The 19770-nt window shown below is 35.9% G+C and overlaps 1 protein-coding gene across 1 annotated transcript in view; it reads left to right on the top strand.

The window, feature by feature from the left end:
- The window catches only part of NKAIN2 (sodium/potassium transporting ATPase interacting 2), a 526876-nt gene that overhangs the window by 97258 nt on the left and 409848 nt on the right, over window positions 1–19770 (top strand). The window lies entirely within an intron of this gene.

The following is a 19770-nucleotide window of genomic DNA, read 5'->3' on the forward strand; positions in this document are numbered from 1 at the left end:
AAACCTGTGTATTCACTCAAATGACTCGAGTGGTTACTCAGGTACTAAATTAAAAGGGGAACATAAAATATTCCGGGCTGGAAAATTAAAATATTAATGAATCATGAGTTTCAACATCATGAGAGGTCTAAAAATATATTTTATATATATTTTATTCAGGTTCCGTTAACAGGATTTTTTTGGTAGAAAGTCAATTTCTCTCTAGCCTTTGGTGGTCTCAAGCTATGAACATACATGTGATTTTATACCGTCATCACAAAGCACCATCATACTTAAACAAATAAAGAATTTTTTGCTTTAAGTTTCTGTTCCAAACAGCTGAGTAATTGTGGAAACTTCCACAGTATAAAGTGTACTTGGGTGTGATGAGTTGGACATATAGTGTTGAAACTTCTGTTATTACTTAGGGTTTTGTTTTTGCAAGAAGCACAATTGTTGTGAGAGAACAGAGGAATAGCACTAAGGATGTCTGTTGGAAAGGGTTGACAGCCCCTGCAGTTTTATACCGAATATGAGTTCACAAACCCACTGCAGATGAGAAGGTGCATTCAGTTGGATTATAAATAGACTGTAGTTAGCTTTGAAATGCATCCATTTTATTCTGAGCTTCCAGAAAAGTCCTACAGATATGCAGCTACAGTGAGAGCTCTAATGTTGGTAATAAAGAGAAAATGACAGGAGTTTTATTTGGAGTCTTCTGACAGCTGTAGAAGGAGAAGTAATCCATATGTTGTTGTGGCGCCTTCTTTTTCCCCCCTACAAACAGCGAAGGAGTGATTAAAAAATTTTACATTTTCAGAACCCTTGTTCCCAGATAAATGTACGCGGTGTGACTGGAAATGCATTCAGCTCTTGGGCAGTTTTCTTTACTCTTCCTTTCTTGTGCTCAGATGCAGAAATCCCAATGTAATCCAGAAGAAGACAGGTGCTGTTCTTTTTTGTGGTCTAGGGGAGGTGGAATGGCAAGACCTATTCTTTTGTTTTTGGTCAACAGAGCACTCAAGTACCTCAAGTATCATCTGAATACATTGGGCAATGCAGCATTTTTGTGATGCCAGCAGTAAAATCAGTCCTATGTGCTGCCCAGCCCAAATTAGTAAAATTTGTGTTGTAGGGGATGACTAGGATGACTTGGATCCAAGGATCAGCAGAGTCCTTGTTTAGAGTACTGGTGGAGTTGGTATCAAAACACTATTGAACAGTGTACCCCTATCCTAGGTGGAGCAGAAGTGTATCAAATTAAGGCATGTTACTCTTTATTAAATTCTGTGTAATCTCCCCTGATTACCACCTGAAGCAGAAGAACATTTCTTCAGTCTCCTTCTAGGTACACATTTTAGTGACTGAATAAAGAGTCTTTTCTTCTGATATATATCTCTCAAATATGGAAAGTTTCAAATTCAGATGGTCATTTTTAACTTTTTAGGATGTGGCTGAAACAGTCCCATCACCAAACATGAGAAATGGTAATGTTTGTGTTTTGCTGCTAAACAAAATCAGAGCACAGCACTGTTGATTCTCCAAGTAATTTTATGTTGCTTCAGAAGATAGATGGCAATGATAAACCAGCGGAGAGCTGAGAGTCTTCAGCTTGTGTCAGCAGCATGTTGGTCTCCAGTTTTGGACCCAGTATCTAACCATGAGCTATTTTTAGAGGGAGCAGAAGGATGCAAGGCAACACACTTACTGCCTTTGCATGGAGTGCAGAGATCTTCAGCATTTGCACAATTTATTTTCTACACAGTATGATGGGTTTCCTCAACATCCATACATGACTGCTTGCGCACTTTGGGATTTGTCTTTGTCCAGTTAAGAGGGAAAATGGACACAATATATAGTCTGGTATTGCACATAGCTTGCAATGGAACAGAGAAAGGATCCATTTGTGCAAATCTGGTGGTCAGCCAAGGTCCTTCAGCATGTGGAACATTTTCAGGTAGCAGGTGAGCTGGTGTATTCCTCGGCAGACACTGCTTGATAAACTCTGAATGGTGTGGGTTTTCTGCAGTGCTGATATAACCACTTAGGCATAAAATAAAAACAGGAATGTGTTTAATCTGTAAAAAGGAGAGACTAGTGGCATTCCTTCTAAGATCATACATACTGTTTAGCTGATGCCATGAGAGCTATTCACCCCTTGACATGATAATTTTTATAGCTTCTGTGCTGCTATGGGTTTCCATCATAAAGCAACTAAATAAACTCTTTAATTTGCTATAAATTCTTTAGTGTTCATACATTATTTTTTGTTTATCCAAAGCAAACTGCAAAATTTGCAGTTCTCTGGGTCAAAAAATCTCACATCACTATATGAATCTAATTATTAGCATTGTTAGAAACAAAAGAGCATGAAACATTACAAAAATAGTACCAGAAAAAACCTAGCAATAATTGTCTGTGTTCTTTCACCTCACACTGCATTCTGAGAAATTTTCTTACCCTTCCTCAAGCTTCCAGGCATCGTTTTTTTCTCTCAATCAGATCTCCATTTTTCTGTGTGCTTATCAGTCTCTGTTCTGATGCCTGTCTCTCTGCCTGTCTTGTTCATAACAGATGCCAGTGCTGTGAATTTTTTAAGGCAACTGCAGCCATTGTAGCTGATGAAATGTTTGGGGGCAATATCAGCTCTCTCATACTAAAGCAAGAATAGAATTCTTCAATTTTCTTATCTCAAAACACTGAATAAAAAAACATGCTGTTATTGAAAATATTCTACCTGTCTGTAGAAAAAGTCATATTAGCCTGAGAGTGTGTTTCTTGTGATTATTTCCCCAAATTAACATTTTGTTTTACATACTCATCTTCCAGTGTGACTGTTCTAAGGCCATTGTGCCACTGCTAAGTGTAGTGCACATTTACATAATAGACTCCCTTGTTGAGTTTACTTTGGAAGTTAGACCCAAAAAAAAAAAATTATATGTAAATAAAGCACATTTGGTCATTGAGATATGATACCCATAGACTATAATGATACCTCTTTTATGTCCACATTTCAAAGCACAAGTACACTTCATCTCTTTGATCCCTTTGTTGTAACACTCAAAATAAATGTTAGCCACTGAATGAGATTCTATAATGCCACATTTAAAGTTTTGTTTTGTTTTAATCAAAGACCTAAGGATCTTGTTCCATTGTACAAAAATAGTAACAATTCGACAAGGAGGACTGGAACTTTGAGATTTTTTTTCTATTGTTGCAATAATTAATTACAGGGGGGCATCAAAGAATTGTATTGTGCAGTTTGCAAAGAACTCAGTTGTCACTCAAAGAAGTAATGAATACATATATTTACATTGCAATAGCTAACATGTCATGATGATACATATTTTCTCTGTAAAAAAATGTTTGCTGCTTTAGGAAACCTTTTCTCCTTCTAGGGAAAAGATCCTCTCTTTGGTGGTCTTTCTTTGGTAGCATGCACAGCAAGATATCTGAAAGGAAGTGGATGTCCAGGGTGGGACTGAGCGTTAACAGTTCTAGTAATGAGATTTTTTTACTGGGATCTTGAGGCTTGCACTAATGAACCTTAGACACTTTCTATATTCTCCAAACACTGGATGGTGCAAAATCCAACTGCTTTGACTAGTTGCCGTATTTCTCTTCTCAGTGTGTGACTTTTGGAGAATATTTTGTATTTCCTGTATTTCCTCTCCACTGCATGAATTTCCTTTTTGCTTGTACAAGTTAAGCAACAGCTGACTTGAGTCTACTCAAGCACTTTTTTTTTTTGCCTTTTCAAGCAAACAATCTCTCATCACATCTGTAGAGAAACTTCAGGAAGGAGTCTGTAAAACAGAGAAAAGCCAAGCCAAAACTGTAAGTGTGGAGCAACTTGTTTTAATATGCTACATCAGAAATAGAATTTAAATTAAAGGCTGGCTTATAGATGCATTGACTCTACTTAGCATCCATCATGAGCTATTTGTCCATTATGTGTGTGTAGATGCATATTTCTTACGTAGGTCCTATACTTAGTTTTATTTTAGTGGTGTTAATTCTCAAAATATCTCTATTTAAAAATGAAAGACATCTCTTTGAAGAAGTTTCTGTTCTTTATTTTCCATGTCTGCTCGCACTTTATCACCCAGTCCATCCCCCAACCAAGCAAATCTAACATGTGCAAGGGTTGTGAATGTTTCTCTTAGATCTCTTTAGTGTCCTGATTATCTTATTTTAAAGAAGGAAAACTGAGATATGAAGAAAGGTTAAGCTGGTTGGTCAACAGGGAAAAATATGGAGCAATGCTGCACTGAATTTTGCATGGCAATGTTCCATGATTTGACAGTGTCATTACCTATTGGGTAGTAAAGCTATCAACAACCTTTGATAAAAAGACTGGAATCTGGTTGGTTTTTTTCCATTCTCTTCATTCATTGACCCAAACATGCCCTCCAGAATGTTGGTTACCCTTTCTTTGGTTTAGGAAAAGTGTAACAGCTTCAGCAGGAAGCTGAAGCCCTCCTGAATCACCTGTTGATAGTAACTTTAAAGTTTTCATATGCTTATCTACTCCAGAGCATGCTTATCTTTAAATGTGTAAGTTGTGTAAAGTGATGTTTCCTTTCAAGAAGGCTATTTCTGAAATTTGTCAATTTTATACTGTTTATTGTATCATCTGTCCTCTGCCTTTGCCTCATAACCTGTTGTGATTCCTATCATTACTATGACTTGCCCAGGAAGGTATGACTTCCCTGAATATTTTTACATGGTTTATGAGTTTGTAAAGACTGAGGGTTTTAACTTCCTTTGCTTGCTGTGTATTTTATCTGATAGAATTCACATATGAAGAAAAAGCTGGGTGGTCCAGTCTGTTCACTGTCTCTTCCTTGTACTCTGATATCGGAGGATAATTTTATGATGGCTATATTACCATACAGTTAACCTGACTGTACTTATATCAATGAACAATTATGGTATCTTTAACTCATAAATCTTGTATATTGTAAACACTGAGTTATCTGAGACTATGACAGAAATGCCTGATCAAAGCATTAAGGATGTGTTCAGGAATGCTCTTTTTATTTTCAAGTAATAGGAATGTTCTTTGTATTTTTTAAGTAATACGGATGCTTCTGCTAGAAAGAGCCTAGCCAGAACTTCCTTTCACAGAAATGGCTAGTATTTAGAACCAGGATTTGATGTATGTTGGGAAACAAATTTTGTGTGGAGTCATTAAAGAAGAGAAACGAAAACCCTATCCCTTTTGCCAGCCCCTGCTGTGCTTTCTGTGAAGTTAAGAGCAATAAAATATTTTAAAGCTGTCCTCAGACACCCTCATTTGCCTTGGAAAGCTTTTATTGGTAAGTGCCTGCTGGTGGATACTGTAGTTTTGCAGGCTGAGTTCACTGTACCATAGTAGACTGAACAGCACCCTGCATGTGTGATATATCACCTTGATGCTCCTCAGACTGTCTCATAAGCTGAAGCATTTTACTGGTTGATTTCATAGTTCATTAAAAGACTTGCATTTTCCTCCAATAGCTGAGTGGCAAATAAAAATACCATTGGGTTGCAGAGACTGTGCTACTAAATAATTCTAGCCTAACTTCCCGTGCCTCTAGTAAGCAGTAAAATTGTTAACTGTGACAGCACCATTATTAGTAACGTCTCATTCATCTTGTATCCACGTTCCTTGAATTGAACTGCTTTTTCCTTTGCCTGTTATTTATCATTAATTTGAACTATTCCCTAGAAAAAGAAAAAGGAGTGAATTTAATTGATCTCCTTATGAAAAGTTTTGATGCTTTGTGTTCAAACAATTGTTCTCAAAATGTAGATGGAAAATAAAACTGAATTATTTACTTATTTCCAAAAGAGATTCTTATGCAAGGCTTGATTTACCTTGATTAACAGCAATTTACCACACATTTCAAAATGTGTTGCCAGTATTTATAGCTCAAAATAGAGATACCTCAGAGTTCCCTACTGCATTGAACACTGTACTGAAGGCTGCAATTGCTATTTAATTTTTGGAGATACAATAAGATTTCAAATAGGTTTTGATAATAAATAACCAGGGAAGTGATTTAGTGTTAAACCTATATTTAGTCTTTTCATTTTTTATCATCACATCCTTGGCTAACACCTTCAAAATACATTTTTATCCAAGTAGCGTGAGGCTTGTGAGGTAAATATAATTTCCTCCCTTGTCCTGGAAAGGTTTAGGGTTAAACTCAAATGGTATAAGGAAAATGTTGGCTTCATGATGTTAACTAAAAGCATTCAATGCTTTTTCAAAAACCTGAAAGCACAAGTAACAGTCTAAAGGAGACCTTTTAGCTATGTTTTTCTGTAAGAACAAGGGGGATTTGGTTTTATTTTTTTGTTGTCTTCCTTGGAAAAACACCTCCGAAATGGCTTCCAGAGATCATAAAAACAAGTGTTGCTGGTATAAAATTGTAGTACTAAATAACAAAGATTTTTTTTCTTTTTTTTTTAATAATTCTACTTTTCCATCTAGAACTTATGATTTACCAGAAGAATGGTTACAGTGAACCACACCTGTAGTAAATGCTATTTCACTTTAGGGTTTTGAAAAACTTCTTCTGCAAATATGAAGGATCTCTGTGCCTGTTGTCAAGAACAAGCCACTGACCATCCCTGGAGGTTGTTCAAGGCACGCGAGCTATAGTGTGACTCTTAGTCCATCAAGGTTTGAGTTTTCTACACATTCTTAGGGAATTAGTTTGTTATGTCCTAGGGCTACCATCCTTTCTGAACTTCTTCCTTTTACACTAAACAAAGTTTGGTGGAATCAGGTATACATGAACTGAGGAAAACATTTCTAGTAGGTTGGGACATAATGGCAGAAAATGTGGTGGCAATTCCTCTGCTTTTCTACCCCAATAGCCACCCTCCCATCAATGTCAAAAAGAAGGAAAAAAACCAACAAACTAAACAAAAACAAACAAACAACCCCCCAACAAACAAACAAAAACCAAAACAAAACAGCCGAGAAACCCCAACGTGCTAACCAAAGAAAAATCCACTTAACAGATAAAAATTAGGATATTCACTTTGAGGTTTAAAAGGAACAGAAGAAAGAAGCGGACACCCCTGAAGTTTTGTTTTCCAATTTTTGAGGGAGTATAGAAATATCTTTACTAGAAACACGAGCTGTCATGATACCAGGTACATTTTAGTGGGTCATTCATTTTTAGAGGCACCAGCCCTTCCACTGTGTATGTGACTGCCATAGAAATAAGGTAGCCTGCTAAGCTGCCAGGTGGCAGGGAGATTTGATGCAGAAGTGGCTGGGTGTGTTTTAGGACCAAGTTACCTATACATGCATGGGCAGGAGTAATGATTAGGAGCCAAAAAAACCTACTAGATTGTTTTGCTTTTGCTTCCTTAGCATTGGTTTACTTAATAATTTCTACTCCACAAACTTCCATAGGGGCAAAAAAATGAGATTGACACAGCCACCTTGCTATCTATGGATAGCAGATTTTGAAATGTGGCCCATTAGAAAGACTAGGGAAAGACTGGACAACATTTTAATCTGTGAGTGTATCAGGTTTTTCTGGGTAAAACACAATGACAACCAATGAAACAATTTCTGCAGGAACTAAAAATTGACTTAAGGTAGGAGTTGAAGCACATTTCGTGAATTAATGTAAAAGCAGGTACAAGACAGAAACAGAGTTCTATAGGAGGATGAATTGTGTTAGCAGCAGGGTAACTTCAGCCATTTGTTTTTGGTTGGTTGGTTTGGGGTGGGGTTTTCTGTTTCTTTGTTTTTGTTTGATTTTGGTTTTTTTGTTGTTTTTTTCCAATGTTTACAGTGTTATGGACAGATTCTGTGAAACAAAGCTTTACAGAGTTAAGGCTGGGTACAGAAGTGTCCATTTAGAGCCTGCCATGTTTTTAAGATTAAACAACTCTTTAAAATATATAAGACCCAGACTGGCAAGGATTGCAGCTGGGTGCTTGGGGTGGTGGCAAGATCAAGGTGCTCTTGTGAGATCTGAAACATTAGCTTGATGGAAGGCAGCATCCAACGAGAACATCATAGATGGAATATAAAATAGCAAACTGCCATAACTTTTATTGCTTTGAAAAGATAACACAGCATAGAGATTCTGTAAGTAATTAGCACACAGGCATGGTTACAATGGTTAAATATTTAAAAAATATGGGTAATGCATTGTTTCCTAAACATTCTTGTACTGTTTTTTTTTGTTTCTTTCTGCTCTTGCATATAATGAACTTGATTTTTTCAGATTTGATATGAAAATGTGTTTTTAAAGTATCCAGAAATAGCACTGCCACTGTTTCAAAAGTCTAGGTAGAATTAGAGATTTTGTGTTCATGTTTATCTTTAAAATGTTGTATTGAAATATGTGGATTTTGTGATAGAGGATGAAACATCTTGTCATAATACCTTTTCATGGACTGCAGTTATCTTATGAAATTCCCTGTTGCTTCAGTGTATGCTGGATCAGGCTTGCAGTAAATAAACTTGCAAAAAGATCTATAAAACCGTATTTTATAAAAACATAATTTTTCTTCTTAAAAATAAAAAAAAAGCTTTTAAAAAAGCTCATATTTTGTTTAAGCTTCAGTTGTTTTGGTTTCTTTGGTTCTTTTTTTACTTCAGTATTAAACAGGCATTAGCATACATTCCTTTGAATAAAGAACTTAGAAAAAACTCCCTCCAAAAATTGTTGCCCTGTTTTATTTTTATTCTATAGTTTGCTACTTCTGCTTTAATGAATCTAATTTTACTACTACATTGAATGTTAAAAGAAAAGTAAGTTTTTATGGTTCCATCCTGATTCATTAAACTGTATCTCATAGTTCAGTTTCAATACAGAAAACTTCAAGCTATTCCTGGGAACTTAAATTCTGTCTTCTCAGAAAATAGTCTTAAAATAGTCTCTCTGTGCTTAAGAGTTTTTCTTCTAGAGCTCAGTTGGAGCCACCTGCCTGAGAGATAAAGTGCATTTCCTTAGGCTCAAAGGCAGCTTCCGATAGACTGCAGCCAGACCTCATTTCTTACAATTTTTTCAACTTAATTTTTCCTGATGTTTCTTCATATCACGATTTTTCTCATTAACTCCTCTCCTAATGGTACCACACCACCTGGGGTGCTTCAGCACTTCATTTCTACTTGGGCTGTGTATTCTGGTTCAGTGATGCAGGTTGATTCCCATTCATCACTGGCACAGTATAATGCCTTCCTGAACAAATCCCCTATTTTCCTAATGTACTAAATTACTGAAGCCAATTTTGGCCGCCTCTTCACATTTCTTAGGCTGATCAGTGACTCTTGAAACCTCTTTTTGGCTTTATGGAGCAGCAGACCTTCCTGTCTGTCTTATTTTTATACAGGCAAAGTAAAGTGAAAAGGAGCAACCCAGGTGCCTAAGCAGGAGCATCAGGGGAATACACAACATATAATCTGAGACAACAACAGAGGCTGGGCAGCTAGGCTGTGTGATTAATGGGAGACACTTCAGGACTACCAGCTGGAGAACACTCAGGATACTTTAAAGCTAGATACATGTTTTTAGGCTCTCAAATGACTCCGCATAATTCCTGCTCTGAAAGAAAGTGTTATTGCGGTTCCACGAAACTAAAGCCACTCAGTCCAAAATACACATATGATTTTTTTTTAATTCAGTTATTTTAATGGTCATAGTTGCAATGCCTATTCTAATTGCAATGTATAAACTTGATAAATTGGGTCTGTGTATGGTTAGGGCTTCTGAAAAATCACAGGAAGTATTTGAGGTATGGCAAAAGAATTTAAGGCACAGAATGTCAGAAGAGGGACCATTGGTTCTAGCTAGCATGGAAGAAGAACTTTTAATGCACTCATTCTTTCTGAATATGCTGTGGTCCTGCACTGGAGGGAGGTAAGGAAATATTATTAAAATATACATACTCATGCACTTTAAGCCTTACTTCTCTTTAAACTCCCTTCAGCCAGAGGAGTTAAATAGCAGTGTACTATTCTTAGGGAATTTAATTTTCTGGTCTTTGTACTGCTAGACTATTCTAATTTCCTGATAGTAACAAAATATAGACACTTTGAAATTTCAGGTTTCACTTTCTTGAAGTTATTAAAGTATTTTTTGTAAAATCCAGGCTTTCAGAGGATGTCCTTTTTTCATAAAAGAAGATCCCAATCTTGAAGGGAGAGTGGTGGGGGAATGAATATTGACTTGTATTAATGTTGGAAATAAAGTAAGGCTGAAGCATAATTTTCTTTCAGTGAAGCAATGAAAACGAGAAGAGATGCTTAAAAAATGCTAATGAAGGACTCAATTATGAAGAAGCTGCAAGACTCAAAGCACCCAGGAAATTGCTACTTATTCATATTGCAGTGAAACACATTTGGTCCTATTTGGTATTTTTTTTTGTAATTTTTTTTTTTCATGAGCCAAAGACATCATTATTTCAACTATTTCATAGCCTTGACTCCCACACACAGCTGCATTGGTATTTGGGATTGGATGTGCAGGAATAAGCAGCACTGTGGCAAATATTTCATCTTTGCCAAACATGGTTAAAAAAAGAGAAGAACCTGGTATATCTCAAGAGGACAAGGAAAATAAGTAGGAAAAGTTGGAAGCACAATGACTTCTGTGCTCAAGGTTTTGTTTAAGAGTGCTATCTATCCTTATATGTTGTGTCATTTGTTCCACTCAATGGAGAGGTTACATACCAAAAAACAAAAAACAAAAAAAAAAAAAAAAAAAAAAAAAAAGGGAGCCTTATGCTCCTTGGAATAAGGGTTTTTTTTTAGTGAAGTGACATTTCTGTGTTGGACAAAGCCCAGTAACAATAGCAATTAGCTGATACCTCTAAGTATTTTAACATCCTAGTTTGAGATAAAACAGCATTTAAAAAGGATGAAGCTAGTAATGATAACTCTAGGTATGTTCATGGCATATTCTTGATGAGAGCAGAGCTCTTGTCCTTTGTTTTTACTATGGTTCCAGGAAAAGACATCTGAAAAGATTTGGCTAATTTAGTGACCAATATTTCCTCTAACTTGTTCCATTTATAGACTAGATAAGAACTGTTTGCTGGTGGCTCTATCTATTAAGGACAAACACAAGACAACAGAAGAAAGGAACTTCTAAATTATTAACTGCCTGATCAGCAACTCAGTTGGGAATTTCACTGGGTCATGAATGCTGACAGGCTGTCAGGGAAACAGGAATAACTTAACCAACTGCCTAGGCTGGAAGATGAAATCTTTTTACATAGTTTTGGTATCTAATAGCTGAGCTGCATTTGCAAATGGAAAACACAATAATGTTTTTCATTCAATACAGGCAACTTGAAGAATCACAGAATGGTTGGGGTTGGAAGTAACCTCTGGAGACCATCTAGTCCAATCCCAGCTCAAGCAGGTTCAGCAGGTTGCACAGGATCACATCCAGGCAAGTTTTGAGTATCTCAAGAGAAGGAGACTCCACAACCACTCCTTGCAGCCTTAGACAATTTAGGTTTTAATTTAGAATTTTGATCTATAGATTCTGGCTTGATTCATGAGAAGCTCCTTGAATTTTCACCATTCTCCCCCTCCCTTACCTTTTTTCCTGTTCTAAACATTCATTAAAACATTCCATTGCTATCTTGGCAATTTGCAAACAATTACTGGTGTTATGAAGCTCGCTTTAGCTTCCAAGCACGGTGAGCCAAAATTCAAGGTGGTTTAGGTGTCATCATTTCTGCTTAGATTTTTACTTAGTCTGGCTCCTTTGCTAGCCATATACCCATCAGGATCAGTAATATATATTTCCAATGGCTGAGGCAATTTTCTTTTGTTCTGGTTCATAAAACAACCACCTGGAAAAGCAAGTTGAGAGCCATAGGCAGGAAAAAAGCTGTGTTTGACTGGGAGTAAGATTCAGTCTAGGATTTGGAGAGATAGGGTTGTGATTGGCAGGATGACTTTCCTACCTGCATTAGTGTTTAGGCTGTAGAAAGCTGTGAAATGGGTTCTATGGCTCTGAAACTCTCAAAACTCTCAGTGATGTATGTGCTCATTAGAATAATTGCTGGTCCATAAAGCTCACCTGTTACCCAGAGTATTTTCTTATCTGGAAGCCATCCTTCTGGAAGAGGGATAACTGTTGCAAACTAATATTTGTATTTCAATACTTTATCTGCTAGGATGACTGGTCACTGTTTGTTTCCTGGTTCTTAGTGTGTATTCTAGCACAGGTTAGGAAAATGAGGCAAAGGTTTTTCACTGCCTGGATCACAGAAGTAAGGATACCTGGTTTGCTGTAGTGTCACTCATTTGACCTGTGACTGGACATGTACAGTAACACAGTGTATGACCATCAGTGACTATAAATCACTATTCACCAAATATTAAAGGATCTATTATTTAGCAAAAAATATCTTGAAGTTTTATTCGTGTTAAATAAGAGCAATTGTGCCACTGAATATTTATTAATACAGGTATAGTTCTCAAATCTCAGAGTAATCTAGATTTTCTGGGACAGTTTGCAAGAAATACAATTGATGAGAATCCTGGAATCACAGGGCATGCAATAACCTTTGACCAGCAAAATATCAAAGATGAGGTTTTAAAGTTTTAGCTGTCTTCAGAATTTCAGAATCAACCATGTTACATTTACACACTAGGCCCTTATGGTATCTGAAGCCAGGCTTTCCTGAATTGTCATCATTGTAGATAGAATACTTACCAAAGTATTTTTCTCTTCCTTATTCTTTCATAAAATTTTGTACCAGTTGCATATTCTTAGAGTGGACAGGCTGAAATATATGGGGAAACTTTGTCCTCAGTGCTGATCTTTACCATTCAAATACAATAGAGAAAAGAATGCATTACTGTTGTGACTATTCTGAGTCACTGTTTCTCTTTTCTCATCCCTTTATTTACTTCCTCTACAGTGATCGAATGGTTGAGCTTGCCATCAGCATAACTCTGCTGTATTTCTATGTCTTAGTGTTGCCCTAACAATGGAGAACAACTTCACTTATTTCACTCAACTGGTTATCTTGGGCCCCTCTATACTTGCTGGAGGGAAACAAGCACAAGGAAGAAGTTTGTTCACTCCCACAATGTAAATACCTGCTTTTGGAGCAAGGTGCATTTCAATGAAGTCTGCTGGCTTCATGGAAGTGCACATTTCCTTCTATCAGCTCAGGTAACTAAAGGGTTTAAATCAACATCTGGGCAGATTAAATGCACCAAAATGACAAAGTGCAGGTAAAGTTATAGCTTTTATTTGGATACAAAAATAAAACATTACTCAAACACACTTTATCAGATCCTAAAGAATCTTCTTGTGGGTTAGAAAGCTTGAATAAAGTTAATATTCCAGGTAGCAATCTACTATTTCACATACCAGAAATTTCCATTGGTATGTATTGTTATATGTACATTACTGTATCCTCCTTCAGCTGGGCTTCTCTTTTGTTTATATTTTGGGGTTTTGTTTGTTTGATTAAGTTCAAAACAAACTTATTCCACCCATGGTCACTAGATAAAATTTCACTTTCTTGCCTAGACTTCTAGAATCCTCTTCTTCTAGAAAAAAGTGTACTTCCTCATTTTTATTTCTTAAATGTAGGAACAACTTCCCTTTTGCATTTATAGGAAGATTAAAAAAAATCTGCAGCTGCATTTGGTTATATTTTTGTTTGGTATTTTTACAAGCAAACCTTTTAGAAATGTAATGCTAATAAAATAAACTCTTTACGTTGTCTGTTAGTAAAATGGGGAAGCAAAACTATACCCCATAGTATTCAGGATCTTCAAATCCATTTTTTCTCTATTTCAAAGTAGTGTTTTTTAACTGCTAATGAAAGCATTATAAAGATTGGCTTCTGAAGGGGGGAATAAAGCTTTTATTTTTTTCCACTCATATTCTCACTGCCATCAGAAACACAACCACTTTGCTCTTCAGGACTAAATTAATTTGATGCACTATCACAGTGCATTCAAATTATCAAAGTCTCATTCTTGCCCTAAAATATGGTATTGAAGTGAGAATACTGATCTGCTTACATTTCATGGATAGCTTGAAAATACTGAGCTACAAAACTGCAGATGAAATTACTCAATTTCTACTTGTAGGTGATTATCATTTTTCCCTTTCTACCATTATTTCCCTGTAGGTTGATTGTTTTCCCTCTTGCTATCTAGTCAAAAGCTTCAATTTTTTATTCTCCATAGTGATCTCTTAAACTGGGGGCACTGGAGCTTTCAAAGCTGAAGAACTGCTTTAATATCGTATACAGTTAGAGGAAGCTACAAAAGCTTTGCAATGGGGACTCAAAGACGAATGCAAATATATTTATTAGTGGATTTTAATGGTATCTCTTCAGCTAAATGAAGATCAGATTATCAGATGAACTTTGATTTATTTTATTTTTTCAGAGTAGTACTATCACTGAAATATAGCATATGCCATTCATACCAGCCCATAACTCTGGTAACCTTCACAACAAAATTGTGGATTAAAGAGGAGCTAGACTATATATGCATGTGAGAACAATGGGGTCATCAGCTTCAGATGTTTTTCTGAAATCTTCATGATTGTCTACTCCCTCAAGTTTTCTATGCTCTGCAGAGATGCTCCTCCACACCTAGTGTGACTCAGGGGGTAACCTAGTGTAACTGGGTAACAATGAGTTATATTACTACACACATACAATATCATGTGATACTTCAGCTTGCTTCCAGTAGTGTCTAAATGGTGAAATGCTGTTGCTCTATGTAAAATAACAACTTGCATGACTTCAGTGCCCTTCATATTTTGTTTCTAGCACTCAGTCTCTGTTACTGAAGAACAGCACCTCATTGGAAAGAGGAAAACTCAGTATCTAATTAGAATTAATGATTTTCAAAGCAGATAAACACCTACTAAGGATCAGGAACTGTAGAGGTCTTCAAGCAACTTAATACCATTAATATACTCACTTATATGCAGTCAACAATAAGTGCTCTTGTGTCGATTTCTAGTGTCTCTGAGTGTGTGTCTCTGAACCTCTTGGTGGTTTTGGTTGGTTGGGATGTGTGCACAAAACCAATGATTTTTTTGTCACAAAAAAGTTAAGGTGCCTTATTGTTCATCAGTGATGGCTTATATCCCTTTGCAAAGAAGTTTTTTTTTGTGTCAACTGATAACAACTACTCAAGAGTAACTTGAGTGAGAAAAACATGGTAATAGAAAAAAATAATTAAATAAAGGAAATCTTTGAAGGGTCATTTTATATGCATTACTAGACCTTGATGGATGATGCTTAAGGAAGAATTTTCTCATTTGTTTCTGTTTAGACATTTGCTGCAAAAGAAGGAAAAGATACTGTGAATACAAACTGATGATTGTAGGTCTTGCAAGGTCTGCATGAAAAGCATGATGTATAATTAGTGCAAAAATGCTTTGCATAAGGCACAGAGATCAGATGCTATGTCTGAATTTTGTGTAGCAAAGACCAAGAAGTTGCACAGATGAAGAGAGATAACATGAAAAAGAAATGTTTTCTATACCAGCATTTAATAATTACAAGTGCTTACAATCCAGCAAACTTTTAAAAACAGGTTATATCACTTTTCTAATACTGAAAAAACCAATGGTGCTATTAGCTCATAGCTGAAAAGCTGAGTCATCAGCAGCTGGAATATTTCAAGGGAAAGCAGTGGTGTCTGGCAAATATTTGGATTAGAGGGACCATTGGTGCCTTGATCCATGTGTGCTTACTCCAAAAAAGGCTCCCAAGAGGTTTTTTTTGTACTTAAAAAACTGCTGAAAATACTTTTATTTCTATATCATACTGCTTAGACAAAATAGAGAAATAGGAGTTTTACCAGTTATAATTTCCATATTTACCGGTTAAACTCAATAATTATGTATTTATATCATCATCAGTAATTAATTTTTGTCTGCTTAGCATAGTAAAATATTCAAGCATGGCATGTTTAATATCTTTTTCTTATGACTAATTAGTAAAGTGACAATATTCAGTTATTTCAGTTTTATGCAGGGAAGTGGCCTTATGGCAAAATGCTCATTTATCATTAATATGGATAGTTGTTTCTTCATTTTGTAATCCTTTCAATAACATATTACATCATATTTATAACATGTTACACTGCTATTCTTACAGGTGCTTTTGTGCAGTCAGGAGACATCTCAGTTTATAGTCCATACACTCTTTGATCCTTGGCACTCACTGAATTCACTCTTCCTGGAACTCATTTGGAGGGTTAAAGGGATCAGGATCTTTGCCATCATTTGTTCTACTATATTAAAAGCTAAATAAGTGAATAAAATTTACTCTGGTAGTTTTCAATTCAGACTCCTATGAGAGTGACATCTTCCTTCCTTCTGTCAAACTTTAGGAGTTTTTCTTTTATCTGCTGGGATTCCTTAACCACAATACACGTGTAGTCCAATAGTAAGTTTTTAGACTGTGGCCTGTAACAACATTTGCTGTTTCTTTTCCACTTTTTTTCTCACTTTTTTGTATAGAAAATAATATTGTGTATTTGTTAAAGACTTTGGGAAAACTTCTTGACTTTCAGTGAGGAAAAGGATTTTTACTTTTGACTAAAGAGGCATTTCCTGGTGCTGTGTGTGTCTTTACTTTTTTTTTTAATTTTCTTTTTGAAGTTCTAAGAGAGCTTAGCAACTATCAGACTCTGAGGATGTATCCTACTGGGCAGTTGTACTTACTTTTAAATTCAAATAGTTAAGGAGGTTTTTGGTTGTTTATTTGTTTGCTTTTTCCCCTTGGGGGTGACATTCATAGTTACATTCTGCTGTCTTAGAAAAGCTTCAGTTGGCCTTCAGTTTGACTCTAGTGGATGCAGCCAAGCACTTCAGCATCTGAGAAGAGCAGCCTCAGAATATCTAAGAACACCTCTGTAGGATATGGTTTACCTTCTAATCTCCCTTTTCCTCTGTAGATGTCCCTTCAGGAAGCTTCTTATATCTGTAATTAACTAAATAATGATAGAGTGGAGTAAATAAATTAAGATACTTGTTTTGCCATGCCCTACAAAAATACAAATACTCTTTTAGGGCCTAGGGTCGTGCTCCATTGGCACACATTAAATGGCAAGGCACTGGTCCATGATCTTTGTCTGTTCAGCAGAAAGCCAGGCTTGGTTCATGGTGGTGGTTGGTTGCAGTGAGATATGGACTCATGGAAATATACTACAGTGCTAATTGGTTTTTGCAGTCCTGTAAAAAAGGTTGAATAATATTGGCAATTAAATTTGTATTTTGGGTTGTATCTCTTTGGGAAAAATGAATCAGTTTCTACTTTTTGTTATCATCCGTGTTTGTTCTTGTCTGAACAACTGCTACAAACCTCAGGCATAAGAGCTTAATTCTTTACTGATAGAAAACAGGGATGGTAACCTAGTAACTTTTGTCTCATTCAGAGGCTTAAAAATGAGGCTAAGTGGCTCTTTTATGGTGGTAGTGATTATAGTGTTTCAGCTTACTCTTTATAAATTGCATTTAATTCATTTTTAAGGAAGCAGAATTGATATAATGCAATTTCCAAAATAACCAAGATCAGGGTTGCTATGAAAATTCCCTTCCTTTTTCTCCCCACCCAATATGTAAATAGTATGTAAAACATGTTAGCATTGTCATGAAAATCCAGTGTGTGCCTGTGTTCTGTTTATCTCATTGCAAATGCAATAGAAGGCAATATTTAGCCAGTGACTGCTCTCCTTTCTAAAAATACTTAGATACACACAAGGAATATGGGATGATATTGTTGCTAATTCCTCAGATATTTAGTTCTCTTACTTGTATAAATAATTATATTAATAAGTAATTAATGGATTTCTTGGGGTTTTTTTTCTCTTTTCTTCTTTTTGCAAGAGTTGCAGTCTTTAAAAAATCTCATTCAAGACAACAGCATGAGTTGAATGGATTTCAATAGCTACACAGTCTTTCATCAGTATTACATTTTGGATGAAGCATCCAGCTTTAATTGCTAACAAAATTTTCAATACAAAAATTTGAGCTACAGTTTCTGTCTGTGTCTCATCTATTAAAAATGTTCTGCCAAGTGTGGTGTCATACAGTAAGGCAAAACTTTTCATATAGAAAAACTGCATCTCAACATACTTTACTGAGAAAACAGCATTTCTGGGAAAAGATTAAAATCTTCCAACAGTCACCTATACCTAACTATTTTGTTTTGTCACTTTTGGAGAAATGCAAAGGGAAATGAGAAGAGAAAAACCCTTTTGAATACTTGAGTTTGGATATTTTTTCCCCTTTGCCTACTGCTTGTTAGACATAAAATTTTCTTCAAAAAGATTAAATGTTTTTTTGTTATTCACATGATTAAATTAACATCATCTAGGAATGAATTAATAGGACTAAATAGAAGGGCTAGTCTGTTAAAGCAACACACCTGTGCTTTGGAGCTCATGCCTGTTTTATTTATGTGTGATGACATACTAGTAGAGATCGTGTTGGACTTCCCAACAGATTGTCCTGATATATGAATGCTACTCCCTAGTTTAGTGGTCCCACTGAGATTCTCCAAAACACAAGAACATGCCACTTGTTTGCTCCCCCACTTTCCCCTCCCTCTGCAGGGGGTTGGAGAGGAGAGTTGGAGGCACAAAAGATAAAGATCATGGATTGAGATAACAATTTACTGGAACAGTAACAACAGTATTGATGATGGAGGGTACAAGAAAGGAAGGATTTACACCAAAAACCCCAACAACACCTTATGGCTCCATCTGCCAGGCTCACTGGAACAGAAAGAACCCCTTCTCTCCATACCTGGCAATGACATGAGGTGGGATGGAATAGCATCCAAGACATGCACCCTGACTGCTGCAAAAGTCAGCCCAGTCCTGGCCAGAACCAGCACACAGATAAAACAAAGAATCGCTTCATAAAGATAAGAAAATAACTTTTTTAAAGACATTTTGGGCACTCATTTATTATCAATCTTACTTAAAAATGGTGAAACCATAGAAATGGTGAACTTTCCTGCCTTGATATGTTAGTTACATTGAAAATGCTGCTTCTGTAGTGTGTAAAGCACCATCAGATTAATAGATTTTCATTACAATATAATTCTAAAAGTGATTAGTGAACTCTAAGGAAACTTTATTGCATGGTCAAAATAATAACTCTAGTTTATATGTGTGCTTATATATGTGCTGGGAAAAGTCTCTGCTTATAGGTAAATAACTTGTCTTTCTAGGCTTGCATGAATAATAGAAGCTGCTGTGACTGTGAATAAAATTAAACAAAGATGTTCATTAATACATGGAAGATAGGGAGCAAAAGTAATTCATCTAGGTCATAGAGGAGATTACCATATGTGGAGAACAGTAAGAATGCTAAGACCGGTAGCCTGATTTTACTTGTGAGACAAGTAGTGTCGTAAAAACTAGCAGAGCATTAAGTACATAGACATGAAAAATATTGAGTTTAAACCAGTGTGAGCTGTTTCATTTTATAGGGAACAAATGCTTAAAAATCTACTTGTTTTTTTCTCCTACTAGAGCAAGACTGTGAAGTCTTGATGAAACAATATTTTGGTAAAATAATCCACACTGAACCATGGTAATGTGAATTACTATGAGACTGACCTAGTGATGTAACTAGTTCTAAAAGAAACTTCGTTTTTTTCTTCTAGATATTATACAAAGCTAGTAAATTTTCCAGTAACTTTAGATTTTATTGATATTATCCACATTTTGCTTATTGGTTTGTTCATTGTATAGAACATTTTTTGTTCTATAGAATGAGTGTTGTAAAGGAGGTTTGTGTGCATATACAA

This window comes from Poecile atricapillus, chromosome 3, assembly GCF_030490865.1.
Source record: "Poecile atricapillus isolate bPoeAtr1 chromosome 3, bPoeAtr1.hap1, whole genome shotgun sequence".
Taxonomy (NCBI): Eukaryota; Metazoa; Chordata; class Aves; order Passeriformes; family Paridae; genus Poecile; species Poecile atricapillus.